Source organism: Oncorhynchus keta, chromosome 26 (genome assembly GCF_023373465.1).
Source record: "Oncorhynchus keta strain PuntledgeMale-10-30-2019 chromosome 26, Oket_V2, whole genome shotgun sequence".
NCBI classification, from domain to species: Eukaryota; Metazoa; Chordata; class Actinopteri; order Salmoniformes; family Salmonidae; genus Oncorhynchus; species Oncorhynchus keta.
The window spans coordinates 16,497,084-16,512,337 of NC_068446.1; the positions used below are offsets into that span (position 1 = coordinate 16,497,084).

The window sequence follows — 15,254 nt, forward strand, 5'->3', positions numbered from 1 at the left end:
TCGCCACCATGGCCTTTTTTTTTTGCCTTTACCTCCCTTATCTCACCTCATTTGCTCCCATTGTATATAGACTTATTTTTCTACTGTATTATTGACTGTACGTTTGTTTTACTCCATGTGTAACTCTGTGTTGTTGTATGTCGAACTGCTTTGCTTTATCTTGACCAGGTCGCAATTGTAAATGAGAACTTGTTCTCAACTTGCCTTCCTGGTTAAATAAAGGTGAAATATTTTCATGTGCCTTAATAAGAAATGTTTATGCCATCTGTAAATACTAATAAAATTGTTAAATTATGAGCCTAGTTGGTCTAGCCATGGAAAAAGACAGCAATCTTCTCGCTAGCCATAATTGGCTGAGATAATGAGTGGGCTGGATATGCTGAGAGATGAGTTCAGATCGGTCTGCCAGGTAGCACGCTTCTGTCTATAACATGAGCTGGTCAGTATGTGTGGGTAATCATTTCTAACATATTTTGAAAGATATCACATAGTAGAACTGCATAAGTGTTGCCCTCTACTTTCTGGTGGACCGAGTTTTGAAATCAGTGGATTTAGATTATGATAGCTAAGGAGATGGAGAAAATTCTGGTGTTTGATTGAAAATATGCAGACAGATTTGGAAAGAAAATGCACGCAAGGCTGTTGTATAGAACAGCTGTCTCCAGACTACTGTTACATTTTCAAACAAAGGGCAAGCATGGCATCCATGACAAAGAGGGAGAAGCGTCCATCCATGTATACTGGTAAGATGGTCTAGCTAGCTACATTTTTAGATTTTAGACATTTCAAATTTTGTCAAAGTTGTTTTCATTTCAAGTTAGTTTACTATTATCTAGCTAGCTAACGTTAGCTTGCTGGCTTGCTAGCTAACGTTATGTGTATGATCTGTGTGGTAATATTATTCCTATCTCTGTCATTTGCATTGCTAGTTATAGGCTAATGTTAGCTAGCTAACATTGAACCTGGTTGGCTACATGCAGATTCATGTAGGGTAGTAACATTATGAGCTGGGATTATGGTTCATTGTTGACCTAGCTAGCGACATGTCTAAACAAAAGACTCCATCCACTATGCAAGTAACCATTTCAATAGAATGTTCATGATGTTACTGCGACAACTGTCGATAGCCAGAGTGAATTTACCACCTAGGTTTATCTACTCCGATTTCAAAGCACTCTTGTCTGAGTGTGCCAGAGTGCAGAATAACTGACCAATTTACAAACGCTCCACACCCGTTGAATGTGGCCGGTGTCAGTAAACATTAGCAAAAAAGCATAATTAAATTGTTGCCAGCAGCACAGTTCCAGTCACCAACACAATAACATGAAAACAGCCTAACAAGTTCTGCTATTCTGAGTAAAATTGTCAGTGAGCATTTCTCTCATTTGTGTCTCTAAGTACTTAGCAAGCTAGCCAACATTAGCCACTTAGCTTGGGTGCTTGACTGCAGTTGTTAGGTCAGAACGCTCGGATCAACACTACTCCTCGGCCAGAGCATCCAGTGTGGGCTCTGAACACTCTGAATTTACAAATGGACAATCTGACATCTTTATGAACAGCCAGAGCACACTCTGGCATTCCAGATTGAATTTACGAACACTCTTGTAGTATAAACCAGCCTTTATCCTTGAAATCTTTGGTTGTTTAGTATATGGCCTCATGTGAATCCTTAAAGAGATGGGTGGGGCTAAAGCTTAAGAGGGTCTGAAGATGCTGAATGGGTGTAGACAACGAGCTCTCCAGTAGGTACCAAAATATTCAAGGGACCATTTTCTCAAAAGTTTATCAACATTCAAATAATTACTTTCCCATTGTATGATACACCCTTTTCTAGCTCTGAGTCTCTACTTTTAGCCAATGTAAAAAATTAAAAATGTTGCTACGTAAGACCAAATCGAGCCAGTCTGCCACAGATCATTCACATTATATCCCAAAAGTTGGATTCCATAAGATAATACATCTGATAATAAGTTCTCGTAGAAATTTGAGAATTTTAAGTCGTCGACTTCAAGTTGTTTTTGCAAATAACTAAATAAACCTGACACGAGTTGAATTAAATGGAAAATGCTTTGAAAATAAATAAAAAATCTTGCTCAGTGTTCTATTGACATTTCACAGATAAGCTGGTTTGTGTTTCGAAGTCTTCGAAAAATAACAGGAACTTCACATTTACATGTCATATCTCAAAATCGAAATCTATCTTACCTCTGTTTTATGTCCTCCGGATTTGAGAAGAGAGATGACGAGTACAATGATAAGCCTGTGAGGTATATTCTTAATTCTCGCACAGCATCCAGTCGAGCAGACGCAATGCTATTTTCCAGATTTTTAACCACTTTTTTTCTCTGGCCAATGATTTAGTTGCCCTAATTTTTTACCATCCTACAAGGGTTAATAACTACAATAAGTTTTGAACGGATTATGATAGAGACATGAGGTTGGAACTTTTGTTTTCTCAGAGGACTATCTACACAATTAACATATTTATTATTTTACCCATTGGTCAAAAGATGCGTTTTTGATTGGACACCCTAATCATTGGCATTCTTATCACCCAGAGCACTTCACACATACATTACCTAACAAACATACACCCATCTCTGGCCTTTGTGCGGTGGCTACAATCAGCCCTGGGTTAATAGCTGGCCCACGTTGTGTACTGTATAATAATATTTGAGTGGCTGTATAATAATATTTCAGTGGAGCCGCCAGGGCTTTTGTTCTCTCTCTTACGACTGGTAATAATTAAACTGCCTTTCACGCCACAGCCACGGCCTCAGCTACGACAATCCTGTTGTTTCTATATATATATATGGTGGTGTTCCAGGTCACCTACATTGCAGTCATGCTGTGCAGAGCAGTAGATTGCTATACTGATGTTGTTCCTTGGATAAATACTTCTCCAGGCATTATGACATCCCAAACAGGGAGTATTCTTGCAGGCCTAGTATCTACATAATATAAAGAATGTGAACAACAATCGCACTTCCTATTGAATGCCGAAACGAGGGAGAGCTGTTTGTTGTTTTGAAAGTCTCTGAAAAAGTGTTTTTCAATAGAAAAGGTTTGGTAACTAGTTACCTTTTTGAGTTTGGATCCTGCAACATGGTTGGCATCAGTTGCTGGGACCACTGCCATATGTCCAGGGATCCTGCTGACTAAGGCTCCGATGAGCTGCTTGCCATAGCAGATAGGCAGCTTACAGTGGCAGCTAGGCTATCAAGCTGGCGGGGTTTCCTTGAGGGCTTGAGAACTGTGAGAACTACTCCTCACAGTTCCTTGAGAACTGTGAGGAGTAACAGCATAGCTTACACTTTTACCATGACAAAAATACCATGGTAAAGGACAGTGGTGTCTCTCTATCACAGTTGAAGTATCTTTTAAATAAACAAAATAGTTCTACAAGCAGTTGTTACAACAACAACAAGAAAATAGCTTCAAGTGTTTTGTCCAAATACTGGTGGAGTCATCTAATAAAATGATAGATTTCATGACCAGAGAGGTCCAGGAACCGAAGAACAGTTTGCAAGTCAACTCTATTTAGTGTCAGCAGGAAAACGGCAAGATGCCAGCAATCTGTAAGTCACTCAGGGAAGACATAAGTTCTGTATGTGAATCCATGATAACAATGACAGAGAAATCAGACTCAGGGGACAATTAAATGTGGAAAAAAAAACTGAAGAGGGACCACAGGAAGATTGAGGTGGAGCACTCCCACAGGATTGGGAAAACCCACCACTGGCCCAGGTGACTGGCCCAGGCCGATCGTGCTCAGGTTCAAGGACAAGGTAGCTGTTCTGGAAAGAGCCAAGAACTTGAGAGGAACAAGGACTATCCTGAAGTTGTGCACCCGAAGAGAAAATAACTTATCCCAGCCATGAAAGCTGCCAGAGTGCTTGGGGACATGGCTTACATCCACTATGACAGGCTCATTACCCACCCTCCCTCCCAAAAGCCTGGAAGGGATGAGAGAGGCAAGCCTATGGGTTCAAAGCTTCAACCCCGCAGCGGCGCACACACACACACACCAACTGATTAATGGACTGCAGAATGTTTTTTTTCCCCTCATGCTTTGTTTTTTCTTTTCCATACGTGACCAAGCATCTTGATTCGGTCTTATGTAGAGATATTTGAGATTGTGTTCTTTACATTGGATAAAAGCAGAGAAACATAAATACAAAATGGTATATCATACACTGCATTTGAGGAACAATGGGAAAGTAATTCTGCTTTGAAAGTTGATAGTTTAAAGTAACCTCAGTTTTGAGAAAATGGCCTTTGAATGTTTTGGTACCTCCTGGAGAGCTCTTCTTTGTCTACACCTATCCAGCATTGTTCACACCCTCTTAAGCCAACCCCACCCATCTATTTAAGGATTCACATGTGAGGTCATGTATATTTTATTATTTTTTTTATTTCACCATTATTTCACCAGGTAGGCTAGTTGAGAACAAGTTCTCATTTACAACTGCGAACTGGCAGTCAGCTAGTTAGGCTATTTTGTGCTAAACTGTGAGTAGTATAGTAAAGATTAAGACTAAAAGTGGTAAACGTAGTAGCCTAAAATAAGAAAAAGTTCCAGGTAAACAAAATATCCAGATAAAAATATGTTATAAATATTAGATGACGCTTACCCAGACACACTTGATTGATGGGTCATGTGAAATAAATGCTATAACCTCCAGTCACATCTTGCTAAGTGGATGGGTCTCTACAGAAAGTTTAAACTGTATAGTGAAATGATTACTTGCATAGTACCAATATCAAAAACAGAGTGCCAATATGAAGAAAATAATATACAGTATGTACAAGAGCATACAATCAGGGGTCAAACGGCTGAGCAGCAGAATAAAAAAATAGCAGTAACATATGGTGTGTGTTAGGAGAGAGTCATTTGAATAGAGGCACTGCAGAGAGTGCTGATGACAGACCGATAGGACAACCGCCAACCGTGTTTATGCTTTACATACCAAGTTTTGTCATCAATTCCTTGTAGAGACGCCACACCGCTGCTTTTCTCATATGGGATGGTGGCAGCTTTCCATCAAGTGTTTGTGTCCTGGGTGGTATCCTCGTAATACCATTGCATTATCCTTTGCATAGTTGTTGATGAAGTTCACAACTTGCTGCAAGTCCTCATGCTTCAGGTGTAACCTGTGCCTGCTTGGGCCAGCTCTCTTTTTGACTGGAGGCATTAGACCATTCTCCTTGTGTGACTGGTGAAGGAGTGTCCTACTGATGCTGAAAGAGAAATTCCAGATACCAATATTTTGGCATTATTATACAATAGATAGCCGTCAGATAGACCTGGCTAACTTGATGGGTCATGTAATCATCTGGTGAAGTGGAGTCTTTTGTTTAGACATGCTAGCTAAACAACAAAACATAATCCTAATGCATAAAGTACTAGCAATACAAACCGATTGTCATATCTAGCTAAAGTTAACCAAATAGGTTCGATGTTAGGTAGTTAACTAGCTAACATTAGGTTATAACTGGCAATGCGAAATTGTGTTCTGAGAACATTACTACACACAGATCATAAACGTAATGTTAGCTAGCAAGCCAGCCAGCTAACATCCGCTAGCTAGCTAATAGTAACCTTTTAACTTTTCTAGGGTAGGGGGCAGCATTCAGAATTTTGGATGAAAAGCATGCCCAAATTAAACAGCCTGTTACTTGGGCCCAGAAGATATGATATGCATATAACTGGTAGATTTGGATAGAAAACACTCCAATGTTTCTGTGAGTATAACAAAACTGATTTGGCAGGCGAAAACCTGAGAAAAATCCATTCAGGAAGTTTTTTTGAGGATTTTGTAGTTTTCTATTCAATGCCATTACATTATCCATTGACTTAGGACTCAATTTGCAGTTCCTATGCCTTCCACTAAATGTCAACAGTCTTTAGAAATTGTTTCAGGCTTGTATTCTTATAAATTAGGAAATAAGACCAGTCTGAATGAGTGGACCCTAATGTGTCACAGAGCTTTTTCATGCGCAATCCCGAGAGAGTGCATTTCTTGTTTACCTTTTATATTGACAACGTTATTGTCCGGTTGAAAAATTATAGATCATTTAGGCTAAAAACAACCTGAGGATTGAATATAAACATTGTTTGACATGATTCTATGAACTTACAATACAATTTGGATTTTATTCTGCCTGTTTTGACTGCGTTTAAGCCTGTGGATTACTGAAAAAAAAAACGTGCAAACAAAAGAGGTTTTTGGATATAAAGAGACTTTATCGAACAAAAGGAACATTTATTAAGTAAATTAATGTCTTCTGAGTGCAACCATATGAAGATCATCCAAAGGTAAGGGGTTAATTTTATCTCTATTTCTGAGTTTTGTAACACTTCTGCTTGGCTGGTTACTGTTTGTAATATTTTGTCAACTAGGCTATGTTCTCAAATAATCGTAAGGTATGCTTTCGCCGTAAAGCATTTTAAAAATCTGACACCGTGGTTCGATTCACAAGAAGTTAATCTTTTAAACCTATGTAAAATATGTTTTTGTTTTCTGAATTTTTATAATGAGTATTTCTGTATTTGAATTTGGCTCTCTGCAATTTCACTGGATGTCGCTAACGTCCCATATACCCTAGAGAGGTTTTAACTTAAAATTAAAACAACTTTCTGACAAAATTAGAAAGGTATAGTATATGAAAATGTAGCTAGACACTTACCCGTATACATGGAGGAATGCTTCATGGCAGACTGCAATCCCTTTCATTAAATAAGACGTGTTGTTTCCGTTTTGTTTGTACAGCTTGCTTGGCCCGTTGTGTCAAGTCAATCTGGTTCACACTGACCATGTACAATACCATAAGAATCATCTTAAACTTGAGCCCCGACCCAAACTCTGACCATTTTGCTCTCTCTAGCAGAGTTGATTAGGATGTTTTCATGTTATCCAGAGCATTGGTGACTGTAACTGTGCTCCTGGCAACAATTTGAATTATGCTTTTTTTTCCAACATTTACTGACACTGGCCATATTCAACCGGTGTTCAACGTTTGTAAATTCATCAGTTATTCTGCGATACAGCAATACTGTAGCAATACAAGGATATAATATCTATAGAAGAGACAGGAATGCTTAAATGGGAGGTGTTGCTACAGTGTACAGTATCTAATTCATGTTAATAACAAAAAAATCCATCCTCAAACTTGCCCACTTTTGATAGACTTACTGGGGCAATCTGTAGTTGCTACATCCATTTTTAGACTTATAAATGATATATATTTCCATTGATTCTTGAAGAATATGATATAATAAATGCCTCATGAGCTTAGTTCAATTGTCACACTCCATGAGAACCCAAACATAAGGATCGTCAGTCCATGTATCCATAGCAATGTCTATTAATCTGAGAGTTGTTACATTTCTCCAAACCCATCCCTCAGCTTTTTGCCAAAACAGAGACCATCATTATTATTATTATTTTTTTTTTTTGAATTTTACCCCTTTTTTCTCTCCAATTTCGTGGTATCCAATTGTTGTAGTAGCTACTATCTTGTCTCATCGCTACAACTCCCATACGGGCTCGGGAGAGACGAAGGTTGAAAGTCATGCGTCCTCCGATACACAACCCAGCCAGCCGTACTGCTTCTTATCACAGCGCGCATCCAACCCGGAAGCCAGCCGCACCAATGTGTCGGAGGCTACACCGTACACCTGGCAACCTTGGTTAGCGCGCACTGCGCCCGGCCCGCCACAGGAGTCGCTGGTGCACGATGAGACAAGGACATCCCTACCGACCAAGCCCTCCATAACCCAGACGACGCTAGGCCAATTGTGCATCGCCCCACCGACCTCCCGGTCGCGGCCGGTTACGACAGAGCCTGGGCGTGAACCCAGGGACAGCGCCCTTAACCACTGCACCACCCGGGAGGCCGCGGGGCGACCATTATTATTTCATCTGTGGATTTGCCCTTTAAACAGCTGCATATTATTGAAATATTACAATTTCACCAACAAAAAGGTATACAATAGGCCTATAGCAAATGCAGCATATGGCATTCATTTTACTCATCTAAATAGCACTTTTCAGTTGTGCTCAAAGCATGCCATTCCGTGAGGAACTCGAATCCATGAGCCCAATCAGTTACCCATGACAACAGTGTAGGGCTGGCTAATAAGTCCTTCGTTTTGGGGTCATGCTCAGGTAAAATAATTAGGCTAATCTATATTTCCATATCTCCAAGTCCTATTCTTAATTGTCAAAGTGGGCAAATTTAGGCAGGAAATGCCAACAGCGAACAGTGAGCCATCGTATTCATGCATCAAAACAAATTAAATTATGAAAGAAAGGCATTGTAAGTTTCAACTATTTAAAGTTAGTGTGGGAGAGGTGGATCTTTTTTTTGTCGTTCAATGATGACAAACCTTCTGGCATTGACGACTTAGATGGAAAGCTACTGAGGATGATAGGAGTGGCCATAGAGTCATCTATCTGTCATATATTTAATCTGAGTCCAGAGGAAGGTGTTTGTCCTCAGGCCTGGAGGGAAGCCAAAGTCATGCTGCTACCCAAGAGTGGTAGATCAGACTTTACTGGTTCTAACAGCAGACCTTGCCAGCTCTTAGTAAGCTGTTGGAAAAAAATGGTGTTTGACCAAATACAATGCTATTTCTCTGTAAACAAATTGACAACAGACTTTCAGCATGCTTATAGAGAAGGGCACTCAACATGTACTGCACTGACATAAAGGACTGATGATTGGTTGAAATAAATTGATAATAAGATGATTGTGGGAGCTGTACTGTTATATTTCAGTGCAGCCTTTGATATTATTAACCATCAACTGTTGCTGAGAACTTACATCTTATGGCTTTTCAAACTCTGCCATATTGTGGATTCAGAGCTATCTATCTAAAATAACTCAGAGGGGTTTGCTTTCATAGAACCCTATCTAATGTTAAACATATAGGGTGTGGTGTGCTGGAGGGCAGCTCTCTAGGCCCTCTATTCTTTTTTTATATTTACCAAAGCCTGTGTGTCCATGTATGCAGATTATTCAACCATATTCAGTTGAAGTCGGAAGTTTACATACACTTAGGTTGGAGCCATGAAAGCTAATTTTTCAACCACTCCACACATTTCTTGTTAACAAACTATAGTTAGAGCAACAATTGTTTACAAACAGATTATTTCACTTATAATTCACTGTATAACAATTCCAGTTGGTCAGAAGTTTACATACACTAAGTTGACTGTGCCTTTAAACAGCTTGGAAAATTCCAGACAATGATGTCATGGTTTTAGAAGCTTCTGAAGGGCTAATTGACATAATTTGAGTCAATTGGAGGTGTACCTGTGGATGTATTTCAAGGCCAACCTTCAAACTCAGTGCCTCTTTGCTTGACATCATGGGAAAATCAAAAGAAATCAGACAAAACCCCAGAAAAAAAATCGTAAATCTCCACAAATCTGGTTCATCATTGGGAGCAATTTCCAAACGGCTAAAGGCGGGACCATGCACCATGGGACCACACAGCCGTCAGACCGCTCAGGAAGGAGCCGCGTTCTGTCTCCTAGTGATGAACGTACTTTGGTGCGAAAAGTACAAATCAATCCCAGAACAACAGCAACAGACCTTGTGAAGATGCTGGAGGAAACTGATGCACAAGTATCTATATCCACAATAAAACGAGTCCAATATCGACATAACCTGAAAGGCCACTCAGCAAAGAAGAAGCCACTGCTCCAAAACCGCCATAAAAAAGCCAGACTCCGGTTTGCAACAGCACATGGGGACAAAGATCATACTTTTTGGAGAAATGTCCTCTGGTCTGATGAAACAAAAATAGAACTGTTTGGCCATAATGACCATCGTTATGTTTGGAGGAAAAAGGGGGAGGCTTGCAAGCTGAAGAACACCATCCCAAACGTGAAGCACGGGGGTTGCAGCATCATGTTGTGGGGAAGCATTGCTGAAGGAGGGACTGGTGCACTTCACAAAATAGATGGCATCATGAGGGAGGACAATGATGTGGATATATTGAAGCAACATCTCAAGACATCAGTCATGAAGTTAAAGCAAGCATACTTCCAAAGTTGTGGCAAGACAACAGAGTCAAGGACAACAAAGTCAAGGACAACAAAGTCAAGGAATTGGAGTGGCCATCACAAAGCCCTGACCTCAATTCTATAGAAAATGTGTGGGCAGAACTGAAAAAGTGTGTGAGAGCAATGAGGCCTACAATCCTGACTCAGTTACACCAGCTCTGTCAGGCGGGAATAGGCCAAAATTCACCCAATTTATTGTGAGAAGTTTGTGGAAGGCTTCCCAAAACGTTTGAGGCAAGTTAAACAATTTAAAGGCAATGCTACCAAATACTAATTGAGTGTATGTAAACTTCTGACCCACTTTGAATGTGATGGAAGAAATAAGAGCTGAAATAAACCATTCTCTCTACTGTTAATATGACATTTCATATTCTTAATAAAGTGGTGATCCTAACTGAACTAAAACAGCAATTTTTTGCTTGGATTAAATGTCAGGAATTGTGAAAAAATTAGGTAAATATATTTTGCTAAGGTGTATGTAAACTTCCAACTTCAACTGTACATGTCACCATCACAGCTAAATGAAGTCACTGTAATCCTTAACAAGGAGTTGTAGTCAGTTTTGGAATGGGTGGCTAGTAATAAACTGGTCTCTACAACTAAGAGCATTGTATTTGGTACAAATCATTCCATATGCTCTTGACCTCAGCTGAATCTAGTAATGAATGGTGTGGCTATAATGAAGTTGAGACTCAATTACTTGATGTTACCTTAGATTGTAAACTGTCATGGTGAAAACATATAGATTCTATGGGTATAAAGATGGGGAGAGGTCTGTCCATGATAAAGAAATGCACTGCTGTTTTTTGGCACCACGTTCAAAAAAATACAAGTACTGCAGGCTTTAGTTTTGTTTTATCGTGATTATTGTCCAGTCATGTGGTCAAGTGCTACAAAGAATAACCTAGTTAATCTGCCTCTGGCCCAGAACAGCGTGGCACGTCTTGCTCTTCATTGTAATCTGAGGGCTAATACAGTATGAATACTATGCATGCCAATCTCTCTTGGCTAAGAGTTGAGGAGAGGCTGACTGCGTCACTTCTTCTTTTTAAAAGAAACCTTAATGTGTTGAAAATTCCAAATTGTTTGCATAGTCAACTTACACACAGCTCTGACACACACACTTACCTCACCAGACATGCCACCAGGGGCCTTTTCATAGTCCTCAAATCCCCCCCAAAAAGTCCACAGTCCTAAAAAAAGGGGTGCAATATTATATAGAGCCATTATTGCATGGAACTCCTTTCCATCTCATATTGCTCGAATGAACAAACATGGTTTAAAAAAACAGATAAAGCAACACCTCACGGCACAACGCATCTTCCCTATTTGACCTAGATATTGTGTGCCTTCGGAAAGTATTCAGACCACTTGACTTTTTCCACATTGTATTACATTACAAATGTATTCTAAAATGGATTTAAAAATAAATAATCTCACACAATACCCCATAATGACAAAGCAAAAACAGTTTTCTTTAAAACATTTTTGCAAATGTATTAAAAAATAGACTGAAATGCCTTAATTACATAAGTATTCAGACCCTTTGCTCTGAGACTCGAAATTGAGCTCAGGTGCATCCTGTTTCCATTGATCATCCTTGAGATGTTTCTACAACTTGATTGGAGTCCATCTGTGGTAAATTTAATTGATTGGACATGTTTTGGAAAGGCACAGACCTATCTATATAAGGTCCCACAGTTGACAGTGCAAAGGCATTATCATGTGATCCACTAAGGATATTTATCTTACAACTTGTCCTTGTGAAAAAAAATGATGTGTGTAAAACAAAGTGCTAATTAAACGTACACATCTTGGAACGTTATAGCACCATTAGGTGCAAAAACTCGACTTACCCAGTTGCGGCCCACTTTGTGCAAACAAACCACTCGATTTCGTCCCTATTTTATATCGGCATCGACCATGTCACCTTCGCAAGGAGAGGGGGTGACCTCGACAATTTGTTAAAATGAGAGGCTGCCTGGATCTTTAATTTAAAGACCCTCACTCACTTCGGTCTCGACGTAGACTTCGATCTGAAGCCATTCTTGTGATTTTGCTATTGTAAATGTTTGTATCTTCGATCGTATGCTATACTTTAATGTTTTTGTTATGTTATTTTTTATATCTGAGAATTAACCAATGATATCACGCCACACCCAGCCATGATTACAGACACACGTGTGTCCTTTGACACTATAAACTAGTCACCCTGTAGTGTTTGTCATTATACCCCGATGAAGACAGCTTGTCTGTTGAAACGTTGGTTATTAGGTTATTCAATTATTGCATTGGACCTCCTAGAGTGTGCAGCTCCTCCTTTAATTTTTCATGTGTTCCATTCCGCTAGCCTGCACCTCGCCTAAATAGTTGTCTATTTATTTCACCTCTAGTGCAAAAACCAAGCCATGAGGTCGAAGGAATTGTATGTTGAGCTCCGAGACAGGATTGTGTCGAGGCACAAAAAATGTCTGCAGCATTAAACGTCCCCAAGAACACAGTGGCCAACATAATTTTAAATGGAAGAAATTTGAAACCACCAAGACTCTTCCTGGAGCTGCCTGCCTAGCCAAACTCAGCAATCGGGGAAGAAGGACCTTGGTCAGGGAGGTTACCAAGAACCCAATGGTCACTCTGACAGACCTCCGGAATTCCTCTGTTGAGATGGGAGAAACTTCCAGAAGGACAAACATCTCTGCATCACCCCACCAATCAGACCTTTATGGTAGAGTGGCCAGACAGAAGCCACTCCTCAGTAAAAGGCACATGATAGCCCGCTTGGAGATTGCCAAAAGGAACCTTAAGGACTCTCAGACCATAAGAAACAAGATTTTCTGGTCTGATGAAAACAAGATTGAACTCTTTGGCCTGAATGCCAAGCATCACGTCTGGAGGAAACTTGTCACCATCCCTATGGTAAAGCATGGTGGTGGCAGCATCATGCTGTGGGGATGTTTTTCAGCGGCAGGGACTGGGAGACTAGGCAGAATCAAGGGAAAGATGAGCGGAGAAAAGTACAGAGAGATCCTTGATGAAAACCTGCTCCAGATCGCTCAGGACCTCAGACTAGGGGCGAAGGTTCACCATCCAACAGGACAATGACCCTAAGCACACAGCCAACACAATGCAGGAGTGGCTTCGGGACAAGTCTCTGAATGTCCTTGAGTGGACCGGCTAGAGCCCGGACTTGAACCCGATCAAACATCTCTGGAGAGACCTGAAAATAGCTGTCCATCGACACTCCACATCCAACCTGAGAGCTTGAGAGGATCACCAAGCTTGTAGCGTCATGCACCAAGCTTGTAGCGTCATACCCACAAAGAGACAAGGTTGTAATCGCTGCCAAAGGTGCTTCAACAAAGTAAAGGTCTGAATACTTATGTAAATGTGATATTTACGTTTTATTACAAAACATTTTTAAACCTGTTTTTGCTTTGTCATTATGGATTATTGTGTGTAAATTGATGAGGAAAAAATCTATTTAGTCCATTTTAGAATAAGACTAATGTAACAAAGTGGAAAAGGTGAAGGGGTCTGAATACTTTCCGAATGTACTGTAAGTCAAGGAGTCTGAATACTTTCCGAATGCACTGTAAGTCAAGGGGTCTGAATACTTTCCGAATGCACTGTAAGTCAAGGGGTCTGAATACTTTCCGAATGCACTGTAAGTCAAGGGGTCTGAATACTTTCCGAATGCACTGTAAGTCAAGGGGTCTGAATACTTTCCGAATGCACTGTAAGTCAAGGGGTCTGAATACTTTCCGAATGTACTGTAAGTCAAGGGGTCTGAATACTTTCCGAATGCACTGTAAATGAAAATGTCAATGAAAATATTGTATTTCTACCGGTAAATGTGCGCTTATCACATGAGGTTGGTGGCACCTTAATTGGGAAGTACAGGCTCGTGTTAAAAGCACATTGGTTCCATTTGTTTGATGACATTCCATTCACTCCTTCCCAGCCATTATGAGCAGTTCTCCCCTCAGCAGCTTTCACTGGCGTTTATAGTATTGTTTTCTTTGGCAACTGTGGTATAAGCAGGATAAACACCTTATACATACACAACTAAATAAAATGTGTGACCGTGTAGCAATAGTTAGTTGGTTAGCTAGCAGCAAGGAATGGATAAGAACGTTGCCACTGAGCATGGCAATGGAACATAAAGAACGAACGACTGGGTCGTGTCCATAAATATGGAACTAATTGAACAAACGATTAGTTCTCTGGCAACCAAAAGCTGAGAAAGTATGAATTTGCTTATACATTTTTTAAATAGTAATGTAGAAAAAAGTATTTATACCACTAAATGTGTACTTTCATATTGTTTATTTGGCCATAGTGGTATAATTGGGATAAATGCCTCTGTATGTTACCTTGGGAAAATGAACTCCACAAAGGGACTCGGCTCTGCCTCATCCTGCGCCATCGTCCATTATTTCCAAGGTAATGTACAGAAAATCAGAGTTTATTCCTTATGTATCATGTCATGTTATGTGTGGACCCCAGGAATAGAAGCTGCTGCTTTCGCAACAGCAAATGGGTATCCTAATAAAATACCAAAATATGATACTTATTGCAGCTCAAGGATGGAATTTTAACCATGTTTGAAAATGTCATGTTTATGTTTGCGTATGCAAGCACATATGTGATCCAGTAATGCCCTTGTAAAGTGGTAATGGTGTGTACCGGATATGATTCAGACAGATAATAATCTGGTTAGTTGGGTCTGTGTTGTCTGTTAATGTGATTGTAGAGCTGGTGTTGTCTGAATCTGTGGACAGATACATGTTTACATACTGGACTTTTACATTGAGCAGGTAGATAGAATAGAGATGATGATGAGTGAGAGAGAAAGTCAGCTGGAAAGAGAGAGAGAGACTAAATAGTTTTCCTTCCTGCATCAGTGTTTGTTTGGCCTCATGCCTGTTGGATGATAAAATAAAGCGTCTTTAAACATGACCCCTGTACTCTTTTCTAATATTAACAGGTTAGGCAGTCCCCTCACTGTAAGCGAAGGTCACATTTACACAATGTTTACAAAAAGCCATGTAAACCCTACGTGCTGCAGGGGGTCCAATTGACTTGATGGAAATAGTGTTGCTGTTGCATGAATGCTGTAAAAGCTGAAAGGCTAACTCACTGTTTAACATTAACAACAGCCACAAAAACAAAGTTATA

At 40.0% G+C, this 15,254-nt stretch overlaps 1 protein-coding gene across 1 annotated transcript in view; it reads left to right on the forward strand.

Moving 5' to 3' along the window:
* LOC118359006 (BMP/retinoic acid-inducible neural-specific protein 3-like) overlaps positions 1–15,254 on the forward strand; it is a 64,025-nt gene that overhangs the window by 19,393 nt on the left and 29,378 nt on the right. The window lies entirely within an intron of this gene.